The sequence below is a fragment of the Hippopotamus amphibius genome, chromosome 2 (genome assembly GCF_030028045.1).
Source record: "Hippopotamus amphibius kiboko isolate mHipAmp2 chromosome 2, mHipAmp2.hap2, whole genome shotgun sequence".
NCBI lineage: Eukaryota > Metazoa > Chordata > Mammalia > Artiodactyla > Hippopotamidae > Hippopotamus > Hippopotamus amphibius.
Genome location: NC_080187.1, coordinates 78,980,620 through 79,007,782, shown reverse-complemented (window position 1 = coordinate 79,007,782; position 27,163 = coordinate 78,980,620).

Genomic DNA, 27,163 nt, shown 5'->3' with positions numbered 1-27,163 from the left:
AAGTCATAAAGAGTATGTTGCACTACTGTTCAGTACTTGAATGTGCTACGATATTTTGAATTCCATCAGCATTATAACTATTCGAAGGAATTATGTGATGAAGAATCTGTTAAATAAAATGCTGTTTCTCAGCATGAAACTAGTTTGACCAGACACAACCAAACATTTTAACATATTGTTGTAAAGTTTCTTTTTACTCTTTTTGGTGGTGGGCACTTATCCTTCTTTTCTTCAATCAACACAGCATGACTGTAATTATATAGTTTCATCATGAATGATGTTTTTCTTCCACTGTCACCCAAAATAACTGGTAGCCCACATTCCCTTCCTTCAGAGTATTTATGACAACTTATAATAATACACTTATTTGCATGCTTATATTTCATCGTCTCTCCCTAGACTACAAGCTTTTTGAAGGTTAATAAATAATGCCTATTTATTCTCCAATAGACATAAATCTCCTGTGTTCCACTTAAGAGCTTCTCAATAAACATTTGATTATTGAATGAGTGCATGGTTGGTATATATATTCTATTAGCTTGTTTTTGGCTTAGTTACATTGTTAGTTGGCATCAAAAGAAATCTGGATCATTAGAAAAGATTTGGCTCAGCCAACCCTGTATCTTTCAATCAGCCTCCTAATATATTGTGAAGTTTTCTTCATAAGGAAATTATAAAATGAGTCTTTGGTACAATTTCTGGCACCAAATAAGCACTCAATAAATATTTTCACTTTAAGTACAAATCTCAGCTATTTGTCAGGGAATCCTCCTACAAATTTCTGGAGTTTTCAGGTTTGTTTGTTTGTTTTCACTCTCCAGTTTCCTATTTCTCTTCTTTTATCTACATCTTCATTGGATTCTGCAGATCCCTCAAGCTCCAATCATGGCCATGTTAACTTCTTCACCTATTACATTTCCATTACAACATGGCTCTTGTTAGGAGTGTAACAGAAAGTGGGAAGGGATTTAGAGATAAGAGTAAAACATAAGTCCCAAAAGTGAGGCCTTATGTATAAAGGAAAAACCAGAAAAAAAGAAAAAGTAGTGTCTAGTGATATGAGAAAAATAGTAAAATCCCATTACCATTTAAGAATAGGGAATTTACATTGGATGATTTTGTTTTATCTCGGTTTTGTTTGTTTGTTTGCTTGTTTTTAGAAAAGACTATATTATCATGAACTGAGAAGAACCAGAGATCCCTGAGATTTCTGTAGATTTCAGGAAGGAGGGAAACGGAGATGAGTTAACACACAGGACCAGATTTTTAAATTAGACTTTCACAATCAGTGATTCCCACAGAGTATTAGGTTTATTAAATAATTTCCAGTATATACAGAGCTCTAACTGATGAAGTTAGGCCACCTTCCTTCCTTCCTTACTCCTGAGGGGCCACGCCCACCTTCTTGTTTCTCCTCCCTGCCCCCTCCCCCACCACCCCGTACGTGCACAACTAGCTATCCAAATAATAACTTAGAGACTTGTTAAAGCAAACAGGTGAGAGAAGTGCCGGAGCCTGCCGGCAAAATCGATCAGGTCCTTAGGCAAACACGACGCGGCTAAGAAAGACAGACAGACAGACACACAAAAGATGGGGTCGAGAGGGTCAGAAGCTCATAGGCAACTGACAAACTTCTTTATTTTACAGTGGCCTTTTATACAGATTAAATCAGAGGAGTCATTGACAACAAGGCTAACAGAAAAATGATTCTTACTTTAGAGAACAATGTGTTTTTCCCATAACCATCTACCGTAGCGAGCATAAGACCTCCTGTTGATTGTTTCTAAATGTACTAGCGAGATCACAGACCTATGGGCGCACATAGTGCAGCCCAGGAGATCACATGCTGTTTGTTTAAGCACTTACTCAAAGGTCAGGGGTGGCGGGACAGAGAGCTATGCTTGCCTAGGCAAGCCCTTACAGTAAGGCAGCTCCCAGGGCTATGTCCTGGAGACCAACGCCCTTGTTGGGGGCAACTACGGAAACCAGGACCCCTGTTCAGGGCAGCTCCCCGCAGAGAAGTACATATTTAACTTCATTTTACAGAGGTAAACAGAAGACTTTATTTAAATAAACAGCAAACAACAAAACAAAAGATGTATATGTAATATGTGTTTAATTCAAGCCTCAGTACTTATTTCCAATTAAAAAATATATCAAATGCTGAGGGAGACAAAGGATCTGTCATATTTTACAGAAAACTGTTAATATTAAGATAACATATCTAAATTGAAACTTGTGTACTCCAGCTCATTTCCTCTCATTCCTTGCCCTCCAAGCAAGAGATGTATTGAACAATCAAAATCCAGTCTTTTAACTCAGTTGTAATAGAAACATTGCAAAATGAGAGCAAAAGAAAGTTCTTAGTGAATTCTCAAGCAAACAGAAAGAATGGACTTCCATTCAAGGAGGAGTAACAAAGAAAACACAGTTATCTTGCCTGATTACTACCAATAAGAAGAGAAAGATGAGGAGAAAAAGAGGGAGAATGGGAATTCTAAATACAAAGTACTAATGATTAATATACTTTAGAATTTTTCAAAAATTCTACAGAGAGAATACTTTAGATATGAACCTCTCTACATATGCAAAATTGAAGATTATCAGCTACAGAATGAAGAAATTTAAAAAAAGAACAGCTGTGTCAACATCTAGCACTGAAAAGAAAAGCAGGTTTCTTTTAAAAAATTGTAAAACTACATCACTTTGGGGAAGTCTATTAATAGAATACATCAAATTAACAGGTCATATTTAGTAACACATGATCATAGGTTTAGTGCTGATACGACACTAGAAAAAATCAAACATCTATGTCTTATTAATATCTTAAAAACATACGATTGAATGTATATTTTATCTAAGAAAGGGATAATAGAAAGTAGAACATAATATTATCATAACTGGTAGAAGATTTGACTGCATATTGGGAAACCTTAAGAGAAATAGCTAGGAAACTGTAGGGAAATGTAAAAAAATAAAAAATTAGTATAATGGTTGGTTGTGAAAGTTATATAAGAATATTTTTAATGACAAATGGTAGCAAGTTTATACCTTACTATAAACTATATAATTCAAATAGATCACATTTTTTTAGACAAGCAAAAAATAGTAAAATACCTGAGAAGAAATGCAGAAGAAATGTTTATAGCATATATAAAGAGGATATTAAATACTGTGGCAGTACCTAAATGAAAAATTAATAAAAAGGAAACAATATAACAATTTTCTCAGATAACTCAATAGTATAAATACATTAGTTCTCCTAAATCTATAAATTTAATGCAACTTCAAAGAAAAAAATTAAATATATTTTGGAGCTTGATGATTTAGAAGTCTATCTGGAAACATACACACACAAGAAGAGCCAGTAAAATTCTAAAGTAAAGAGAAATGAGGAAGTAGTTTTATCAGATATTAGTATAGGTTATAAAATTAGAGTAATTAAAGATATATCGTTTACCAGTACAAGAAGAGCCAAAAAAAAAAAAAAAGTAAAAAGAATGAGAATCTAGATGTGGAGCAATTGGATAGTGATAAAAATTGAAAAATTAAAGTTAGGTATCTAACTTTGTCCTTACACACACATATAGAAAATGAAATCGATGTGTATCAAATATAAAAATGTAAAAATAAATCATAAATTATTAGTATAAAATGTGATTAAATATATTTCTGAGATTAGAATGGAAAGTTATTCAAAATAATAACATAAAAATTAGAAATCCTTAAAGAGAGAAGGATAAATTGAAAACAACCAAATTAAAATTTACTCTAAGCCTACAAAATAAAGCATTTTTTAAATGAATTATTTGATGTACATATGAAATACAGTTATCATGCTTAATATACTGAGAATTTTTTCAAGTTTAGAAATAGGTAATGTTTATTAAGTATTTGCTCTCTTCGATAATTATAATATTAATATGATGAAGAATGTACTATTATTTTTCTCACTATAAATGAGCATACTGAAATTTTAAATAATTAAATTAGTTTGTCAAAGGTAAAGTGAGTAATGTATCCAGGATATACCAACACACAGAAAATACAACTCAGTAGAAAAACAGTGTGAAAGACATTTACAAAGGAATACACATAGATATTAAACCTAAAAATTTATGTAAATTAGAAATACTTAAACCAATATAATAGAATAGAATAGGCTTTTATCCCCTCTAACAGATGGGAAAAATAAAAAGCATATCAAATGCCAGTTTATATTTGGAAGCAGTCACTCTGCTTTATTGTTAGACATCTTTTATCCAACAATACCTAAGTGCTTATTGTTAGATAAACACTGTCGGAATGTAAATCACTACAAACTTTTGAAAGTGCAGCATGTCACTGTGTATCATATTTCAAAATATGCCTAAGGTTCCTACACAACAATTTCATTTCTAGAATGCTTCTTTCTAAAATATACGCATAAGTACACACAGATGTAGGTATAAGAATATCTCATTTTTTAGATAACTGTAATAGATAACTATAAAAATAGAGAAATAGAAGTAGTCTAAACGTCCATCAAAAGAAAATTAGATAACATTTTCATGGTATATTGATACAATGGAATTTTATGAAGCTTTCTTAAAGAATATTGTAAATCTACATATACTGACACAGAAAGGTATCTAACACCTGTTAAGTGAGAAAGGAGTCAAACTGAGATATTTACAGTAAGATAACTTTCTAGAGAGCATAATGGTCACATCATTTCTGGGATTTAATAAAGTATTTATCCCACATCATCTTGTTCCAATTTAACAAGATAAGGATGTACTTAAAATCCATTTCCAAAGATATTTGCCTTGGTCTGTCAGAGAAGTTGTGAATTATTTGTCTTTTACTTGCACACACACAGATTTAGGCATTATATGTATATTGCATTTGTATTGTTACAAGCACGCATGATTGTATTTTAACTTAGATTTGGATCCCTGTTTGCCACTTAAAAGTTTTAAAAATGTTTCACTGTATTCACTATAAACATTGGTATCTACCTAAAAATGAAATTTGAGTCAATAGAAATTACCATATATCTTAGAATGGTAGCAGGATTTCCACCATTCAGAAATGTTGGGATGAGGCTTCCCTAGTGGTGCAGCGGTTAAAAATCCACCTGCCAATCAGGGGACACAGATTCAATCCCTGGTCTGGGAAGATCCCACATGCCTCAGAGCAACTAAGCCCATGTGAAACAACTACTGAGCCTGTGCTCTAGAGCCTGCGAGCCACGACTACTGAAGCCTGTGCACCTAGAGCCCATGGTCCACAGCAAGAGAAGCCACCTCAATGAGAAGCCTGCGTACTGCAACAAAGAGTAGCCCCCACTTGCCACAACTAGAGAAAGCCTGTGGGTGGCAACAAAGACCCAACACAGCCAAAAATAAATAAAATTTTTAAAAAAATGTTGGGATGACTATAATTTAAAATACTTATCTAAAGTTTCTGTCTGACTTCCTGTTATGATAGAGTAACTGACAGTGGACTTATAAATAACCATAATCCTGGGCAAAATATACGTGTCAAAAAAGTTTTCCTACATTGGACAAGAAGCATTAGAAAAGTATAATTCCTGAGAGGAAAGAAACTTTGAGTGATCTCTATAATTGTTTTTATCCTTTATTGGGGATGATTTTCCAACTACAGCGCAGAGTTGGAATCTAAGCAGAGCTCAGCATTTCTGCTGGAGGAAGAGTTCAGAATTTGAAGCAGCTGAAAGGGCAAAACAAAGCAGCTAAGAGATGTATATAGAAAGTTGCCAGAGTCCGTGTTATGGTTCCTTGCAACTCTCTGGATTATGGGCTGTACACGTGTAGGATGAGATTACACAAAGCTTTTGAAAAACCAGCTGATACAGTTGAAAATGGAACAAGGATATAAGTTGTGAAGCAGTGGAGGATAACACTGGAAGTTCAGCCCAGTTAAAGTGGAGGTACTTATATATCCCTGCATTAATGCTGCAGTAATTTATCTGAGACATCAGAAAAGCCAAACCTTAGGAATAAAGACTATATTGTAGAATAGGTTCATTCTGGATCTGCCCAAATGAAACCTAAAATGAAACCTGAAGTACCAAAGAGGAAGCAAGATTTGGATGATTAGTACCTCCAAATTAGAAAGTCCTAAAAATTCTTTGAGCTTTCCAGAAATATTAATAGCTTTAATAAAGCAAAAGATCAAGGCTGGACAAGTGAAAAGTGATTAACTGGTAAAAGAATGACTGGCTAAAACAAAAATCTTTATAGGAAGATAAAAGAAACAAGAATTTCCACAATGAATTATTAGCAGGATTAGTGCACAATCAAAACCTGTAAGAAGTACAAACAGAAATATATGACCTATACTGGAAAAAAAAGTCAATAATAATCAGTTTAAGATGGCAAAATAGTGGATTTAAAAGCCAAAGATTTTAAAGAAGTTATAATAAATACGCTCAAGTAACTAAAGAAAAATATGCTCAAAGAATTATAGGAAATGTAGGTGTACATTTTCATGAATTTAAGTTAGGCAATGGTTTCTTAAATACAACTTAAAAGTGTAAGTGACAAAAGAAAATTGAATAAATTAGACTTGCTCAAAATTAAAAACTTTAGTACCACAAACAATACCATCAAGTGAGTGAAGATACAAACTGCATAATGGAAGATATATTTGCAAATCATATATCTATAAGGGCCTTATATCCTAACATATAAATCACTCCTACAATTCAAAAATAAGAAGCCAAATAACCCAATTAAAATATAAACAGAGGGTATGAAGAGACATTTCTCTATAAAAGAAATAAAGGTCAATAAGCACATTAATGGACTATCATTACTCATTAGGAAAATGCAAATCAAAATCACAGGAAGATATGACTTCCAAACCACTAGAATAACTATTATCAAGAAGATAGACAATAAACAAGTGTTGGTGAGAACGCAGAAAAATTAAAACCCTTATATATTGCAGGTGGGGATGTAAAACAGAGCAGCCACTTTGGAAAATAGGCAATTGCTAAAATGTTAAACATAGAATTACCATATGACCCACTGTGGTATGCAGCATAATGCCCGCTCCCCAATGGTATATATGTCCTAATCTCCAGAGTCTGTGAATATGTTATCTTACATGGCAAAAGGGACTTTGCAGATGTAATGAAGTTGAGGAATTTGGGATTATTCTGAACTATCCAGTTGGGCCCAGTGTAATCATAAGGGCTGTTATAAATGAAGCTGGGAAGCAGAAGACTCAGAGCGAGATTTAAACATAATACCTTTCTGGCTTTGAAGATGAAAAAAAGGCACAGAAGCTAAGGAATACAGATGGTCTCCAAAATCTGGTGAAGGCAAGAATGACAGATTCTTTCCTGGAGCCTCTAGAAAGAACAAAGTCTTGCTGATGCCTTGAATTTTTTCAGTGAAACCCATGACCTCTAGAACTGTAAGATAATCAGTTTGCATTGATTTAAGCCAATGTGTTTGTAGTAATTTGTTCTAGCAACAATTACACTCCTAGGTATACAAGCAAGAAAAATAAAAATATATAGACACAAAAACTTGCACACAAATGTGCTTGGCAGCATTATTCATAATAACCCAAAAGTAGAAGCAACCCAAATGTCTATTAACTGATAAATGGATAAATAAAATGTGAAATATGCATACAATAGAATATTATTTGGCACTAAAAAAGGAATAAGTGCTGACACTTGCTACAATATGGACGAAACTTAAAAATATTTCACTAAGTGAAGGAAGGCAGTCACATAAGACCATATGTTGTATGATCCCATTGACATTAAGAACCCAGAAAAGGCAAGTTCATAGACACAAAAAGTAGATTAGTGGTTGCCTGTGGGGTGGTATTGGGAAATGAAGAGTGATTGACTGTGAATATGGGGTTTTTTTTACAGAGTTTGGTATGCTCTAAACTTGAATTGTGGTGATAGTTGCACAGCTCTGAATTTACATAAAAAAATAAAATTGTATACTTTAAACGCATGAACAATATGGAATATGAATTTTCTCTTAAAAAGGTGTTAAAAAAGTGAAAACCTTCAAGAATACTTAAAAAATTAAACTGGAGAAGAAAGATGGCAGCGAAGTAGAAGGATGTGGAATGCATCCCTCTCCACAATGCATCAGGAATACACCAAAAGATGCAGTAATTCCCACAGAGAACCAGCTGAACACCAGCAAATGACCTTGGACACCAGAAAGGACCTCAAAGTTCCCAACATAACTGGGACAAGCAACCTCTGAAGACTGGACTACTCCATCAGAAGTCAAGTAGGAGGCTCTGGGGAGGGAGCACTGAATCCAGAATGCTAGACTACTAGGGAGTCCTCAGACACAGGGAAGATTAACTGCAGAGAACTCTCACAGAGCCCTGTATCAGAGTCTAAGACTCGGCTTTGTCCAACTGTCTGCAACTGCCAGTGCTGGACACCTCACACCAAACTACAAACAAGACAGGAACCCAGACCCACGCATCAGCACACAGACTACCTAATGCCATATTAACCTCACAGATACCCTAAAACAGACCACCTGAACATGGCCCTGCTCATCAGAGAAAAAAGACACAGAGCCACACACTAGAAAGCAGACACCAGACCCCCCCCACCAGGAAGCCTACTCAAGACACTGGACAAAGCCCACCACAGGGGGAAGAGGGCAGAGACAAGAGGAATTACTACCAGGCAGCATAAGGAAAGAAGACAGCAAATCCTATAAATTAGACAAAATGAGAAAACAAAGAAACACCATGCAGGCAAAGGAGCAGGAAAAAAACCCACAAGACCAAATAAATGAAGAGAAAATAGGAAAATTGCATGAAAAAGAATTCAGAGTAATGATAGTAAAGATGAGTCAAAATCTTGACAACAAAATAGAGAAAATACAAGAAACACTTAATAAGGACTCAGAAGAACTAAAGAGCAAACAAACAGTAATGGACAACAAAATAAACTAACTTAAAAATAATCTAGGTGGTATAAACAGCAGAAGAACTGAGGCAGAAGAACGAATAAGTGAGTTGGAAGATAGAATAGGGGAAAAAACTGCCATAGAGCAGCAAAGAGAAAAAAGAATAAAAAGAATGGAAGACAGTCTCAGAGACCTTGGTGACAGCATTAAGCGCAGCAACATTCAAATCATAGGCATCCCAGAAGAAGAAAAAATGAAAGGATCTGAGAAAATATTTGAAGAGGTTATAATGGAAAACTTCCCCAACATGGGAAAGGAAATAATTCATCAAGTCCAAGAAGCACAGAGTGTCCCATACAGAATAAACCCAAAGAGAAATACACCGAGGCACATATTAATCAAACTAATGAAAATTAAACACAAAGAAAAAATATTAAAAGCAGCAAGAGAAAAGCCACAAATAACATATAAGGGAAAACCCATAAGGACAACAGCTGATCTTTCTGCAGAAACTCTGCAGCCAGAAGGGAATGGCAGGATATACTGAAAGTCCTGAAAGAAAAACCTACAGCCAAGAATACTCTACCCAGCAAGGATCTCATTCAGATTTGAGGGAGAAATCAAAAGCTTTACAGACAAGCAAGTTAAGAGAATTCAGCACTACCAAACCACCCTTACAACAATTGCTTAACAACCTAAACTTACACCTAAAACAATCAGAGAAAGAAGAACAAAAAAACCCCAAAGGGAGCAGCAGGAAGGAAAGAAAGATCAGATCAGAAATAAATGAAAAAGAAATGAAGGAAAAAATAACAAAGACCAATGAAACTAAAAGCTGGTTCTTTGAGAAGATAAACAAAATTGATAAACCATTAGCCAGACTCATCAGGAAAAAAAGGGAGAAGATGCAAATCAACAGAATTAGAAATGAAAAAGAAGTAACAACTGACACCTCAGAAATACAAAAGATCATGAGAGACTACTACAAGCAACTATGTGCCAATAAATTGCATAACCTGGAAGAAATGGATGCATTCTTAGAAAAGTACAATCTTCCAAGACTGAACCAGGAAGATATAGAAAATGTGAACAGACCAATCACAAGTACAGAAACTGAGACTGTGACTAAAAATCTCCCAACAAACAAAAGTCCAGGACCAGATGGATTCACAGGCAAATTCTATCAAACACTTAGACAAGAAGTAACACCTATCTTTTCAAACTCTTCCAAGATATAGCAGAAGGCAGAACACTCCCAAACTCATTCTACGAGGCCCCCATGACCCTGATACCAAAACCAGGCAAAGATGTCACCAGAAAAGAAAATTACAGGCCAATATCACTGATGAATATAGAGGCAAAAATCCTCAACAAAATACTAGCTAACAGAACCCAACAGCACATTAAAAAGATCATACACCATGATCAAGTGGGGTTTATCCCTGGGATGCAAGGATTCTTCAGTATATGCAAATCAATCAATGTGATACATCATATCAACAAATTGAAGGATAAAAACCATATGATAATCTCAACAGACATAGAAAAAGCTTTTGACAAAAGTCAACATCCATTTATGATCAAAACTCTCCAGAAAATGGGCATAGAAGAAAATTACCTCAACATAATAAGAGCCATATATGACAAACCAACAGCCAACATTGTTCTAAATGGTGAAAAAGTGAAAGCATTCCTTCTAAGAACAGGAACAAGACAAGGGTGCCCACTCTCACCATTATTATTCAACATAGTTTTGGAAGTTTTAGCCACAGCACTCAGAGAAGAAAACGAAATAAAAGGAATCCAAATTGGAAAAGAAGAAGTAAAACTGTCACTCTTTGTAGATGACATAATATTATACATAGAAAACCCTAAAGATTGTACCAGAAAACTGCTAGCACTAATCACTGAATTTAGTAAAGTAGCAGGATATAAAATTAATGCACAGAAATCTCTTGCATTCCTATACACTAGAACAAAAGAGCAGAAAGAGAAATTAAGGAAACTCTCCCATTTACCATTGCAACAAAAAGAATAAAATACCTAGGAATAAACCTGCCTAAGGAGGCAAAAGATCTGTATGCAGAAAACTATAAGACACTGATGAAAGAAATCAAAGACAACACAAACAGATGGAGGGACATACCGTGTTGTTGGATTGGAAGAATCAATATTTTGAAAATGACTATACTATCCAAAGCAATTTACAGATTCAACGCAGTCCCTATCAAATTACCAATGGCATTTTTCACAGAACTAGAACAAGAAATCTTATGATTTGTATGGAAACACAAAAGACCCCGAATAGCCAAAGCAATCTTGAGAAGGAAAGATGGAGTTGGTAAAATTAGGCTCCTGACTTCAAACTATACTACAAGGCTACAGCATGGTACTGGCACAAAAATAGAAAGGAAGATCAATGGAACAGAATAGAGAACCCAGAGGTAAACCCACACACATATGGGCACTTTATCTTTGACAAAAGAGGGAAGAATATACAGTGGAAAAAAGACAGCCTCTTCAATAAGTGGTGCTGGGAAAACTGGACAGCTACATGTAAAAGAATGAAATTAGAACACTTCCTAACACCATACACAAAAATAAACTCCAAATGTATTAAAGACCTAAATGTAAGGCCAGACACTATAAAACTCCTAGAGGAAAACATAGGCAGAACACTCTATGACATACATCAAAGCAAGATGCTTTTTGACCCACCTCTTAGAATCATGGAAATAAAATCAAGAATAAACAAATGGGACCTCATGAAACTTAAAAGCTTTTGCACAGTGAAAGAAACCACAAACAAGACTAAAAGGCAACCCTCAGAATGGGAAAAAATACTTGGCAACGAAGCAACGGACAAAGGATTAATCTCCAAAATATATAAGCAGCTCATGTAGCTTAATACCAAAAAAGCAGATAACCCAATCCACAAATGGGCGGAAGACCTAAATAGATATTTCTCCAAAGAAGACATACAGATGGCTAACAAACACATGAAAAGATGCTCAACACCACTAATCATTAGAAAAATGCAAGTCAAAGCCACAATGAGGTATCACCTCACACGGGTCAGAATAGCCATCATCAAAAAATCTAGAAACAATAAATGTTGGAGAGGGTGTGGAGAAAAGGAACCCTCCTGTACTGTTGGTGGGAATGTAAGCTGTTACAGCCACTATGGAAAACAGTTTGGCGGTTCCTTCAAAAACTAAACATGAAACTACCATATGACCCAGTAATCCTACTATTGGGTGTATACCCAGAGAAAACCATAACCCCAAAAGAAACATGTACCATAATGTTCATTGCAGCACTGTTTACAATAGCTAAGACATGGAAGCAACCTAAATGCCCACCAACAGATGAGTGGATAAAGAAGATGTGGCACATATATACAATGGAATATTACTCAGCCATGAAAATGATTGAAATGGAGCTATATGTAATAAGGTGGATAGACCTATAGACTATCACACAGAGCGAAGTAAGCCAGAAAGACAAAAACAAATACCGTATGCTAACTCATATGTAGAATCTGAAGAAATGTTACCGATTAACCTAGTGACAGGGCAAGTGTGGAGATGCAGATGTAGAGAATGGACTTGAGGACACGGGTTGAGGTGGCGGGGTGGGGACCAAAGGGGAAATAGGGATGAAGTGAGAGAGTAGCATAGACATAGATACACTACCAACTGTAAAATAGATAGCTAGTGGGAAGTTGCTGTATGACAAGGGGAGATTAACTCGATGATGGGTGATGCTTTAGAGGGCCAGGACAGGGAGGGTGGGAGGGAGTCGTGGGAGGGAGGGTATATGGGGATATATGTATAAATACAGATGATTCACTTTGGTGTACCTCAAAAGCTGGTACAAAAGTGTAAAGCAATTATATTCCAATAAAGAGCTTAAGGAAAAAGTATATACATTCCTAAATGCAATACGAAGAGAACAAAAAGAAAAATAAAACTCCTGTGTAATCCATCTAACACAGAGATAACTACTGTTAACATTTTTCTCTGAACAAGTTTAATATTCTCTTTGTTTGTGTTTCTCTTTTTCTTAGTATGCATTGTATAAACCACTCTGTTTTGTTTTGGTTTTTTTCACCTACACTGTATTGTCTATCAATATACTCATACACCATTATTTTTAGTATTCCAACATAGAAGTGTGTTGTAATTTATTTTTGAAACTTCCCATCACTAGTATACAAATTACATAGTGTTTTAATTTTTTTCAGGTGTAAATAAATCTGGGATATCTGCCAAAGGTTTTTTTCATCCACATCTCTAACTTCTTCTGACAAATTCCTAAAGTAGATATACTGGGTCAAAGTGTATTTATTTATTCTTTTGCTAACTTACATGTGGTTTATATAATAACCACTACTCCACTTTTCTCTGTTTGAATACAACCTTTGAATATTATAAACATATCAAAGGAGCTATTATTATAACACCAAAAAGACTGTGCAGACTTATTATTCTCATTTATAATTCAGAAATCCAGAGGTCAGAGTGCACACAAAAATATTCTGGAAAATGTTTGCTTTGTCTATACTGGGCCGTAAAAGTATTTACACAAACACATAGAACTTCTTTAGTGGCATAAAAGTAGGGAGTATATACTATTATTCCACATTTATATCTTTGTGTATATGAGAGTAGTAATAGCAATATGCAAATACTTACATTATGTCTAATGTAATGGGAGCTGATCTACTATAGGAATTAAAATCACCAGAGAAATGGATCATCATGACTTTCTAAAGGTTATTATATGGAAGAAGGAATGAAATAAATCATAAATATTACTTTACAAAGAATGAATATTTTTAGCTTGACTTAACTGAAACGGTCTTATGTTTCCTTTAAGGTATTTTTTCCAAAGATTTATAGCATTTATTCTAAAACATTTTCAGTACATCTTTAAAGCAAAAATTCTGCTGATTTTGCATAGGAAGCAAATGAAATTTCTTAATTTCATTTAAAATAAGCTACTGTAGTGCCTATTTAGTAGACAAAATCCTGATTGCTTCATATACAAAATAGAGGCTGTTGAGTAGTCTGTAAATTAGATAATGAAATTACCTATTATATGAAACAAGCTATTTTTTCCTTAATCCGTCTGCCTTACCTTACATATTTATAGGTATTGTATAAAAATCTAGATTGATAGTCCTTCAAAATCATGTAAACAAAAGGGAAAATTTTATTTATACTATCTAATAACTGCAGAAAAACCAAACACTGAGTTATTGATCTATCTTCATTTTAGAAAATGTGACCCTGAAAATTTACACATGAGCATTATTTATCCACGTAAAAATCATAACCTATACTAAAAACTGTGGTAGATTAATTTGGTCATCTGAAAAATGGTGATGCTGCCTCTTTCTGGCCCCATTCCCACATATCTTCTCTCTCCCACACCCCACTTGCTGCCGTAGTCTGTTCCTGAGGCACATTACCACGAGGGAACAAGTGGTCAGGTTATACCATGTATCTAGTGGAACCAGGAAGATTTTCAGAGAACACAAAGAAAGGCCAAGATGGTCACGGAGTTGATTTGGGGCCAAATGGGTTCCAGGCTCAGAGTCGTCAGTAGACCTAACTGGTCTCTCTGAAAGACAGGTACAATTATGGAAATGAAGCAATATAAGTCTTTTATTCCTCCAACAATCTTTATTTTGTTATTGTGTGTCTCCTCCACACTTAACCCCACACCCTAAGAAATAACTTACATGTTCCATAAGTGAATGTGTTTGTTTTGGTTCATATTTTTCCCAGAGATTTGTGCAGTGGAGAATGTATCAATTTTTCGAGAGCTCTGTGTTTAAATCTGTTTAGAGACTGGGGATGAGGTGGAGTGGTAAATTATATAGTCTCCATGGCCTGAATTACAATAATTTTCTTAAAATTTGTATAAGTTATATACAGGTAGAAAAATAGTTTGTCAGTTTGATGCCTCAGAGACCTAGGTAATTTACATTCATCAATTCATTTAAACCCATAACAACCTATGAAATAAGTACTTCTTTTATCTACATTTTTATAATGCGACAATTGAGTCATGGAGTATCAAGTGCCAGAATGCAAATCTATGCTGTCTCACTTCTATATACTAAATATACAACTAAAATAACAATAGTTACAGCAGCTAACGTTTATTGAGTTCTCACTATGCCTAAGAGACTTCAAAATACATCAAATGGATTGATTCATTTAATCCTTAAAACACTCTTTTGAGGTAGGTGTTAATACTATCTTACTTTTACTTAAAAAAACTGAAACAGAAATGTCAAGTATCACATCTAGTGCCACATATATATGAAATAACAAAAATGGAAGAAAACACAGGCAGTCCTTTATTATGCAGTTTGGAAACATGGTTTATTTAATGTAGCTTCGAATTAGAGCAAGGACTGCCTGCTCATTTTTTTCCCCCAATTTATCTTGGTTGTTGTAACATTCTTATTCCTATCTAGAAATTTGAAAATCACTTGAAATATATATTTTAAGCCTTTAAAGTTAGTGAAGATCCATCATACTTTAGCAACTATAAATTCATTTTTTATTCAGTTCACATTAAGATTTTGTAATCAGAAATATTACAGAAATAAAATATTAGTAACCAAAGTATTCACTGTGCATCTTTATATTAAAAGCAATAACAGTAAAAAGATACCTATGTAACAGTCTTGAAAATCATTAAAAGAAGCATCAGCTTGGTGTTTGCAAAAGATGTTAGAGTTGCCTTATGTCAGTTTGAACTGTATGAGGTTGCCAAATTTAACCACTTTTGACCTACAAAAATAACCTTGCCTATGTTTCAACCTAATACTATGAATAAGGATTATGCAAACTATGGAAGATATCCATAGATTTAGATGCAGAACTTGCAACTCTATCCAAAGCCAAGATTAATTATGCATTATTATATCTAAACAAATTTCTCAACCAGTTGATTAAACTTCAATATGTGTAGCAACAATGCTTTTAGCCAATGAATGCTCTGAAATTTACTGAACATGTGTTGCTTGGAATACAGAATATGTAACCATCAGCATTTTACAGTCTATAACAGGAAACAAAAACTGCATTCCTGAGAACTTCACTAGCTATGAAAAGTTAAGTTTAATAAAGGTGTTCAGCGGTAGGATTTATGTAAGGATTTGCACAAAGCCCAGCGATGGATCGATCCCACAGAGCTCTTAAAGGTATATTGTGTAGCTAAGTGAATGTTTCTTTTTTGCATTGAACCAAAAACCAGAAGTTATTAAGAAGAGTAACAAGTAGTGGTAGTTATATTTCACATAGCTTCCATAACTATCCAACACATGACATATTTCTTTTAATTAAAGCATGGTAGAATGCCGGAATTTGGTAATCTGTCTCATAATGCTCATAAGCTTAGTAGTAATAAACTTTGCTAAATACTAAGTTTGAGAAAATGCTGTGCAGGCAGATGGTGACTGTGAGCCTCAAGTCTCTCCCAGAGCTGCAAACAGTACCATCTGCTGCTCTGCTGATTTCTTTTTTGTTCATTGGTATCAAATTTGATGGAGGATCACACTTTACATTTTAATTTTACACCCTGGCCACAATGGTGGGAGCTCTTATCTCCCTCAGTGTATACTTATTCAAGTTAATAAGGAATTTTTTTTTCTTCCTTAAAAAAAACAAAAAACAAAAATCAAAAAAAAGAAAAAAAAACCAGACTTCCACTTTTCCATTCATGATGGAGTAATAAGAACTGGATTTACCCTTCTGTTTAAAACAAACTTAAGACGTCACATCAAGTATATGAACAATACTTTTCCAGACACTGGACAAGAGTTTCCAGGTCAAGGCACATAGAGGAAAAACTTAGATGAAGCTCAGCAGACTTCCTGAGTTAAGGACGAAGACCTGGGAGTCTGGGAAAACAAGGAAGGTAGAAATTACAGGGAAAATTATTAGAGAGGAGAGAGCAATACAGAGTGATAACTCTGGGTTTCTGCAAGGTGATTGACTGAGTATTCAGCAGAGTACCAATCAGCAAACCTGAGTGAGGAAACACTAGAGGCCTGGGAAAGACCCATCAGAAAACATTTTAGGTAACAATGCCTGTACTTACATTGGGCTAGGAATATTGCCTGTCTGTTCCCACAAGTCTGGCTGGAATATTACATGATTGACATGGCTTTGGTTAGGTTACACAGAAGTATGTTATAACAGATATTAAAAGTGAGACAAAAGGATCAAATTGTTTCCAAATAACTACTTTGCAGATGAAAGCTCAAGAATATTAATAGGAATAAAATGATATCCAGACCTCAAACAGGTAAAGCTCATAATGTTTGCTATACAAACACAAATGAGCAAGAATGCAAAGAAGCGGGATAATAGGAGAAAGTCCAATCAATTGAATCTGGCACAGATATTAAAATTAGCAGATAAGAACATTAAAACAGTTATTAAACCAATTGCAATATGTTGAGAAAGTTAAGCAGAGGCGAGATTTTCAAAGAGCACATCTCCTCATAGCTATTTTAAAACTACAAAATTGATAAAGCTAATCATTGGACACTCTGAAAATCAAGCAAGGTATACAACACTGTGAAAAGTATTTGTGTTTGTAAACCTGCTGAACTTAAAGTAAGAACAGTGAGAATCTATGTCATTCTTGTTTGAAGCTGCATCCAAATTTTCCCCAGTAGGACAGAATAGAGGATTACCACACTGGTCATGAAGACTAGCATCTTCTTTGCAAAGGTTTAAGGAGACTCAGTGAGTGTGGAACACTGGATGGTATTCATGTTCAGTGGCATTGTCAGTGTATCAATAGAAATTATGTTATCTAAGATGCATATCAGAATGGGAAAAAAGATTTAAAGTGATCAGAGACTCAGATATTTGTACAACACCAACAAGTATACCACCATATATATGGTTAGAACCAAGAAGGAGAGGAACAAAAATATTAGGGAAAATATTTAAAGAAATAACGGCTAAAAAATTGCCAAATTGGATGAAAAATATTCATCCACACATCCAAAGGAAGGAAGGAAGGAAGGAGGGAAGGGCAAAGGTAGGATAAGTACAAAGAGATCTTCTCACGGACATATTGGATTGGCCAAATGTTCCAAACATCTTATGGAAAAACCCAAACGAAATTTTTGGACAACCCGATATAAGTAAAGAGTTGAAAGAGAAAGGCATAGAAAAAAATTTAAATCCTTAAGTAAAAAACAAAACTAATCATGTTCAAAGAACCCACAATAAGATTAACATCTGACCACTCATCAGAAACAAGGAGGCCAAAAATGAATAGAATGACAAATTGAAAGCAGTATAAAACCAAAAAAAAAAAAAAAAAAAAAGTCAACCAAGAATTTTGTATCTAGCCAAAGTATCCTTCAAAAGAGAAGGAGAAATAAAGATATTCCCAAAATAAAAAAGAATGAGGTTGTTTATTGCTGGCAGACCTGTTTTATCAGAACTAATAAAGGAATTTCTTCAGACTGACACCAGATGTCAGAAATTCCTTCAGACTGACACCAGATGGTTATTCAAAACTTCAGGAAAAAATAGAGATTGCTGTAAGTGCTATATATGTCACCTTAATTTAAAAGACATATATAGACATGTGTATTTCTCATTTAGTCTCTTTACTTCTTTAATTGACACAAGATTGCACAAAGCAATATTATAACACTGTGTTGTTTGGATTCTGATGACAATGATAGCATAAAGGATGTGGGAAGAAATTGAGCTAAACGAGCAAATTTGCTATATTTTACCAGAAATAATTATTAATCTGCAGTACTTTGTCATAAGTCGTAGCTTATAATGCCATATCTAAAAAAAAAATTAAAAGTGTAGTAAAAATAAAATCAACAAATTACATTGATATGGAAAAATTACTTTAAGATAGAATTTTATTGGAAACAAAAAGGAGCATTTTATAATGATAAAGGGGTCAGTATCTCAAGAACATAAAACAGTTATAAATGCAAATTCACTTAAAATAAGAGCCCCCAAATACAGGAAGAAAAACTGACAAAAAAGGAAAGAGGAAAGGATAGTTTAACCACTATAATTGAAAGTTTCAATGTCCTGCCTTCAAAAATTTACAGAAAAAGAGAATTAGTAGATATATAGAATACTTGAAAAATATTTTTAACTAACTTCACATAAATGATATGTAGAACACTTCACTGAATAGCACAATAAACATTTAAGAAATGAAATTTCTTCTTCCTAAGATCGAGAACAGGGCAAGGATATCTACTTGAACTACTTCTGTTGAACATTGTACTAAAAATTCTAGCTACTTCAACAAAGAAAAAATTTAAAAGGTACTAAAGATACCTATGGTGGAAAGGGAGAAAAAAAATCTACTTACAGATGACAGCTTTTGTACAGCAAATTCTAAGAAATATACACATAACAAAACTACTATAACACCTCACTTTAGCAAGTCCATAGGACATAAGATCAAGATACAAAAATCAATGAAATTTCTGTATGCTAACAATAAAGCATCTAAAAGAGAAATGAAGAAAATTCTATTTACAATGACATCAAAATATAAAGTACCTAAGAGCAAATTTAGCCAAAACTAGTTTAAGATTTGTTCACTGAAAAATAGACTAAGAGAAATTAAAGATTTAAATTAATGGAGAGAACTTTCATGTTCAAAAGATGGAAGAAACAGTATTGTCAGGAAGGCAGCGTATTTCAAATTTATTTACAAATTCAATGCAATTGTTATCAAAATCCCCAGAGAATTATTGTAGAATTCAACAAGCTGATTTTAAAATGTTGGAAATTCAGTAGACCAAGAATAGCCAAAACAATTTTGAAAAAAAAATAAGGTTGAAGGATTTATGCTACGTGATTTCAAAACTCACTGTAAAGGCACAGTAGTAAATGCAGTGTGGTATTGGTACAAATATATGTATATAAGTCAGTGGAACAGAATTGAGAGTACTTAATTATTACACTTTCAATATGTGTAGTTTATTGTATGTGCATTTTACCCCAGTACAATGTTAAAATACAAAGCCCAGCTAGAGTCTCATACTGTACACTGAAGTATACACTTCAAAAGATGAAGTATGATGTGGATTTTCATAACATTTTTAGTTGCTGCATGTGTGTTCTTAAGGGATTTGTTTCCACTCAGGCACACACTTGCTAATTAGGGATCAATTTTGTTTTTCAAATAAAATTGAGAAATGTCTTACTTCAAAGCCTAATCCAACCTTCCTAGAAATGTAAAAAATTTTTGGCCAGCAGTGACTGGAAGTATGATAGAAAGGAAAATTGGTTTTACTTTCTTGCCAATTTTTCACTTTTTTTTTTTTTTTGGTAAAGTAGAAGGAAGACCTGATATTAAATATGTAGCTTGAAGAATGAGACAGTATGGAAATATGTTTATTTGAATTGAGAAATTTTAAGAAGGTCATCTTCATGTACTATGAAATTTGGTATGAAATGAAAGAAAGATAAAATGTGTTTAGTAGAACATTATTCCAAGTAATTAGAAATGTGTGTTCCTTGGAGGTCTAATAACTACCTACTTTTAAGCAAAAACACTTCACTAAATTGTTTCCTCACATAAAATTAGGAATTTTATCAGATAATGGCTAGAAATATTGTGTATCTGTAAAATACTATGTTTCTGGAAAGTATGGTGCATTTCTATTACTCTTGTTAATGAAATGTTTTTAGATGAGCAAGGTTTTACTTTTCAATTTTTATTGAATTATTTCTCTAGACTTTGTTTAAGCAATTTATTTTATATTTTAGAGGTATTTTTTGGATGAATAATCAGGGCTTAAAAGTTGTCAACAAACCACTTTGTTTAAAGAAACATACAAAAGCCATTTAAGAACATGAAATACCAGTCTAAAGGAACTTTAACATGTTAATTGTAAAGGAAAAAAAAAAAGGACACAATATCACTACCTGGACAAAATTATTTTGTTTTTAAAATAAATAACTCTCAAAATGAATAGTTTTGTTTTTTTAATTATCTTTAATATGAAATGGTATAGGCTATAGGGACCTGATTTTGATTCTAAATATTTTCATGAGTATGTTTGGGGAAAGGTTTAATGGAGTTTATATTATTTATATTTGTTGTAATTCAATTTTTCTAAGGATACTTGTAATATATTGAATAAATATTTTTGTGTTGACAATTGAATCACCTTGTTTTCTAATATCATGGCAAAGTTATTCTAAGCAGAAAGGACTTCCATGGAATTCTGCCCTCAATATAATCTCAATTAGAATCAGATAAATTTCATCAGATGTACAAGATAATAAAATCCTCTCTCTCTCTCTCTCTCTCTCTTACTCTCTCTCTCCCATTTGAAGTATTGTGATAATAAACTAGACCAGTTTGACAGTTGGGGTAGTTGAAGCTCATATAATCTTCCCATGAACATATACTACATAGTCTGTTTCCAGTAGGGTTTGAAGCATCTGGAGTGTCACAAAATAGCATTGCAATCTTTGATTTTGTTGTGATGTTAAGTACATTTTCTCTGTCATGTTGCTTAATGTCCAGTATATCCGAATAGGAGAAACTGTGTTTTCTTAAGATTTTATTTTCAAGCACTTCCATTTTGAGGGACTATTTTTAAACACTATCACGCAATATGTTTCTGAGATATTACCATTTTGAACTTTCACAGTATGCTGTTATTCTTACACAGTGTAAAATTTTTTCACCACAACAAGAGTAAACATGTTTAATTGATGCAAAATATCAGTAGAATTTAGTCACATTTTTTCCTAAAATTATTTTCGCAGGAGATATTTTATACAGGATATTTTAAAAGGATAGAAGATAGAGAAACACATACGGCTCACTTCTTGCCAGCAACCCAAATAAAACAAGATCATGATACTTGAAGAGAGCTATGACACTTGAGGGTCTCTTTCTATTTTATATTTAATTGAGCATAGAGCAAGTTTTTAATGTGTTTAGACAAACACTTTATCACACTTTTGATTTTTTTTATTATTCAGCTGCCTTACATAAAAGATTATTCCTTTATGATATCTGAGGCATTGTGTAGCCAGACTATTAGTCTTGCCAGTGTGATATGCTGTCCTCGTAAATATTCCAACTGCTTGTGTTAGTATATTTCAGTTTCATCTGTCATTATCAATTTCCCTTGTATTTGGGAATATTAATTTAGATAAAAATTTGAAATTAACACCTCATAAATAATGATTTGATGTTGTTGTCTCTTATCCAATGGAGATAGACAACTTTTGCATATCACTCCAAGAAATGCTCTCTATTTCATAATTGTCACATCCTCAAAAATCTGGGTTTCTCTACCAAGTTTGTTATACCTGTCCCAACTTCACTGACCACAGAAGTTTGGGTAAGAAGAGAACAGCTGAGCCAATGAGACACTCCCTGAAAGAAATTTGAAATTGAATTTGAAATGGTAGGTATAAGGTCATGTAAACTTTAAAGTGGAGAACCAGTTCTGAGAATAGAGAAGATAAGATAACCTGTCTATGAAGAATGAATCAGACATGAAAGAGACATAGCACCTGAGAGAGGACTTACCTTAGTTCCCAGTAATTTTTTTTTTTCCTCAACTCTTCTGTGTCTTGACACTACTCTTTCTACTTGATTTCATAACCTAAACCTGTATCTTTATAAGGTAAAGTATTATAAGGTCTTAAGTTAGTTTTAATGAAAAATAAAAATAAGAATGAGATGTACTGCTTACTATTTACTAGACACTGTCCTAAAAACATATTCCTATTAACTCATTTAAGCTTTGCAACCCCTAGAGGTAGGTTAGTATTACTATCCTCACAGATACTGAGGCATAGGGAGGTTATATAATTTCTCCATAACTTATGCCTCTTTTATATGACAGTTGAACAAAAAATTATGGAAAGTATAATAATTTGTTTAAGCACATTAAAAACCTTTGTCCATGCTTAATTAAACATAGACTTCCTATACATGCAACTAGAAAGTCTAAAATAGGTTTCTTGATACTAAATAAATAAAACCAAGCAAAATTAAACAAAACAAACAAGTAAACAAAACAGGAACAATCTTAACTAAGGAACCTGGTGAAGTCAGTTATATGAAGCGAATGGCACTTCGTTCCACACAAAGGCCAAAAACAAAGATATTTCCTTTGCAGATTATCACTTTAAGCCGTGAATTCTCAGAGGAGGTGGGTGATATTGCCCCCAGTGGGGAGTAAATTGGTTCTTGGGGTAAAGAAATTATTTTTATGTATAAGTCACAAGTATACATATAGTATATAAACATGTATATTATATTTACAGTATCAAAATTACGTGTGAGAGGCAATTATAAAAACTGTCTGAAAAAGCTATTTAAGAGGGTGACATTGAAAAGAAAAAAAAGATTAAGAAACACTGCTTTAAATTAACCAAAGTTATTCCTATGTATATTGACCTCAGCTTCAACCATGATATGAACTATAAATTTTTTTTCTTAGAATTTCCTAAGAATTTGTAGTTCTAGGATTTGGGATAAGCTTTTATCTACTCTTCTCAAGTTCAAAAGCATTATGCAAGCTGTTTTCTGAATTAAAGAGCTGCAAAAAATATTTATGTTTTCTGTCATTAAAAAGCATTTCAAAAATAGCACTTTTTTTTGAGCTCTCTCATTTGACCAAAAATAGCTTTCCTTTTAAATGATGAAACTTGTCACTGGCTCATTTTTCCATGGGAACAGCTGCTCCTTGCATGTTTGAACATATTTGCTTAAGAAATACAAAATTATTAACATTCTAATCCTCTAACCTTTTGAGGCGAGCCAGCTGTGATTATTCACAGCTAGACCATAGCCTTTGGTTTCAGTTTTGTGGAAACTTCTTCCCTTTATTTCTCAGAGAATATTACCTGAACAATTTGATTTTCTGAGTAGAGCTTTACCATACATAAAGCAACCTCAACTATTAGCCTCAAGAACTAGGGAAAATACTAAAAAATTTATTAATTTGGCTTTGCTAACAGTAAGAATTGTTCATTGCATTTTCACCTTATTAAAAAAAAACTTACAGCACTTACTGTGTGCTATAGTACTAGGAACTGTTTCAAATAGTTTAAAATATTAATTAGCTTAATCTTCATGAAGTAAGTACAACCATTACCCTTGCTATTTTTATAATTTAAGAAATGGAGCCAGAGTGGTTAAGCAAATTGCCAAGGGCCACACATCTGGTAAGCGCCAATGCCAAGATTCAAACAGAGGCTGTCTGGCTCCAAGTCCTGTGCTCATTATATTAAACTCCAGTATTCCAAGCACCTAATTAATTATCTTACTTATACTTTTTTATTTATCCTCACAGCAACCCAAAGAGGTAGCATGGTTATTACTTCCACCTTGATGGATGGAGACCATAAAGAAGACAAAGTTTGAGCACCTGGCCCCAAATCCCAATATTGTTAAGAGCTGAGCATCAGATTTGAACCCAGATCCTCTCTGACTCCAGAGCCCCTATGCTGCAGGACTTCACACCAGTTGCTTCCCAACATGTCAAGGTAATAGGTATCATTTATAGAGAATCAACATACTTGCTTGTTTATATCACTATAGTTTGGCATAAATCAATCCAGTAGTCGGCAACTGAAGGTTTCTTTCTCACCTGTAATAGCAGTTTTCACCCAAGAGAATAATTGCTCTATCAAACTGGTGAAGGTTCTAGACACAGAGTTCCTTTTTTATTTACAGGAATTAAAGATCTCTGGGAGACAGTCCATTTATAGTTTTGAAATATTACTGAAGTAACCTTTTAATGTGGCCTTGTAGATTCCAATCCAAATGATGATCACTCACATCTTTCCCACGTTCTAGATATAATGGGACCTAAACTAGCATGTTTACCATGTTTTGAGTTCAGGTATGAAGAAGTCGCCATCTGCAAATATATGTACTATCTGGTTATCAAAGAAAGTGGTTTATCTCAGTCCAAAGTGATAGATATTCATATAATAGTAATCATAAGTTATGTCATACCATGCTTTACATTGTATTGAGTAGCTCACTTAAAACCTTACATCGCAATCCAATTATGTTGGCAGGGCAGATATTTTATTACCATTTTATAGATGATAAAAATGATGTCCAGATGCTCCAATGATGTCTAATCAAGGTAAAGTTAGAATTGGGACTTGTTAGCCACTGTGTGGATTCTATTAAGTATATATATGGTGGAAACGCCAAGGCAAGGATGTACAAGATTTTTTTGTTTTTGTTTTGTTTTGCTTGTTTATTTGTTTTACCATTTAAGAGACAGCAGTGCTTCGTTGTGATGTTCTTTCCATGGTACCATCTGTAGGGTTGTTCAAAGAGCACTTTTTCAACAAAAAGGCTGGAAACTAAGTTTAAAATAATGCCATTACTGATGTCTTCACTACAAATTTAAAATTTATAATTAAGGTACAGTATTCAAATTATTAACCCTTTTACAGAAAGGTAAAAGTCTTTCTGAATGAGATTTGTGGCTTATAAGAAATTGACATTTATATTGCTGTGTATGGAAAAAATATTTCTTTTTTTTAAAATATTTTTTATTAGTTATCTATTTTATATGTTTTACCATATATATATGTCAACCCCAATCTCTCAATTCATCCCACCACCACCACCCCTCCCTCTGCTTTCCCTCCTTGGCGTGCATATGTTTGTTCTCTACATCTGTGTTTCTATTTCTGCCTTGCAAACCTGTTCATCTGTACCATTTTTCTAGATTCCACATATATATGCGTTAATATACGATATTTGTTTTTCTCTTTCTCAGAAAAGTTACTTCTAAAAACAATTATTTAATTCTTCCCCCTTTTGCCATCCCACTGAATCTTTGTAGAGGGAATTCATTAAAAGGATATGTGTATTTGAGAATGAAGGCAAATAGACAAAGGTGGATCAAATAGCATGTCGTAAAGGCTAAAGAGATTTAAAATTATGCAAATAAAACTTTGGTTGACTTTGCATGACAGTTTCTTCTTGATGACATATACATACTGTAAATTCAATATTTAAGGGAAACAATAAAATTACCAATCAATTATACTAGATTTGATGAGAATCCCAGAAGGCATGCTGAAGTGTGAGAGGTTAAAGCTGGCTAAACTGATGAGCTAATATTTCTTTCATCTTTATATAGTTACCTTCAGTAGTTCTTAAATTCTTTTTCCCTCCTTATAAATTTTCCAAACTAAAGGGTTAGGAAAAAAAAAAAAAACAGTGTCAGTGTTCACTCGGAGAAGCAGAACCATTGTGAGTTATCAGACAAGGGAATCAAACTTTGCACAAGTGTACAAATGAGCTAGAGAAGTAAGTCTACAGGGGTAGGAGGAAGACCAAGGGGCCACAGCCAGAGAATCTGACAGGCCAAATGGGCCTGCAAAGGAGAATGTGGTGGAGAAATCTGAGTGAAGTCTGTAGATCTGCAGGAAAGCATCTCGTTATGGACCTAGGCCTTTCACTGGTCAACAGGGTCACTAGTTTGAAAGAACTGAAAACAGAAGAGAGGAAAGCAAGTGTGAACTAGAATCTGCCAGCCCTTCTGTGTCTTTGTGTCACCACAACCAGCCTCTGGTTCCTGCAGAGAGCAATGGCTGTTGTTTCACTCTGCCTCCCAAATCTTAGAATTGTACCTTGTTTACCCACATTAAGCCAGAACAATACAGGGTAGGAGATTCTAGGAAATGTAGCTCCAGTTTAACAAAACTGATTAAAGCAAATTCCATGATAATCACTTTCAACTGAAATTAGTAGTTCTAAACATTTCTCACTTACCAAAGAATGACAGGAATAAAATTACAAGATATAAAATTTAATGGAAAGGTATATTTTCCTTATTAAAGATACGTAAGATTTTCCTTATTAAAGATATATAACTTTACATATACATTAAAGATATATATATAACTTTATATATATATAACTTTACATATATATTACATATAACTTTACACACACACACACATCTGACAGAAAAAAAGTGACTATAAAATGTCATGGGCCTCAGTATAACAAAATTGTGAATTATTTAATATTGATACGAATTTTTTCTATTCACCAAATGATTTTCATTTTTTTGCACATAGCACAAGAATGAAGATAAAGAAATTTGTATTTAAAGTAAAATAAATATGTTTGCATATAAATAAGTAAAGATCTGTTCTTCCATATTTTTGATATGATATCCAAAATATAATATTTGGAAG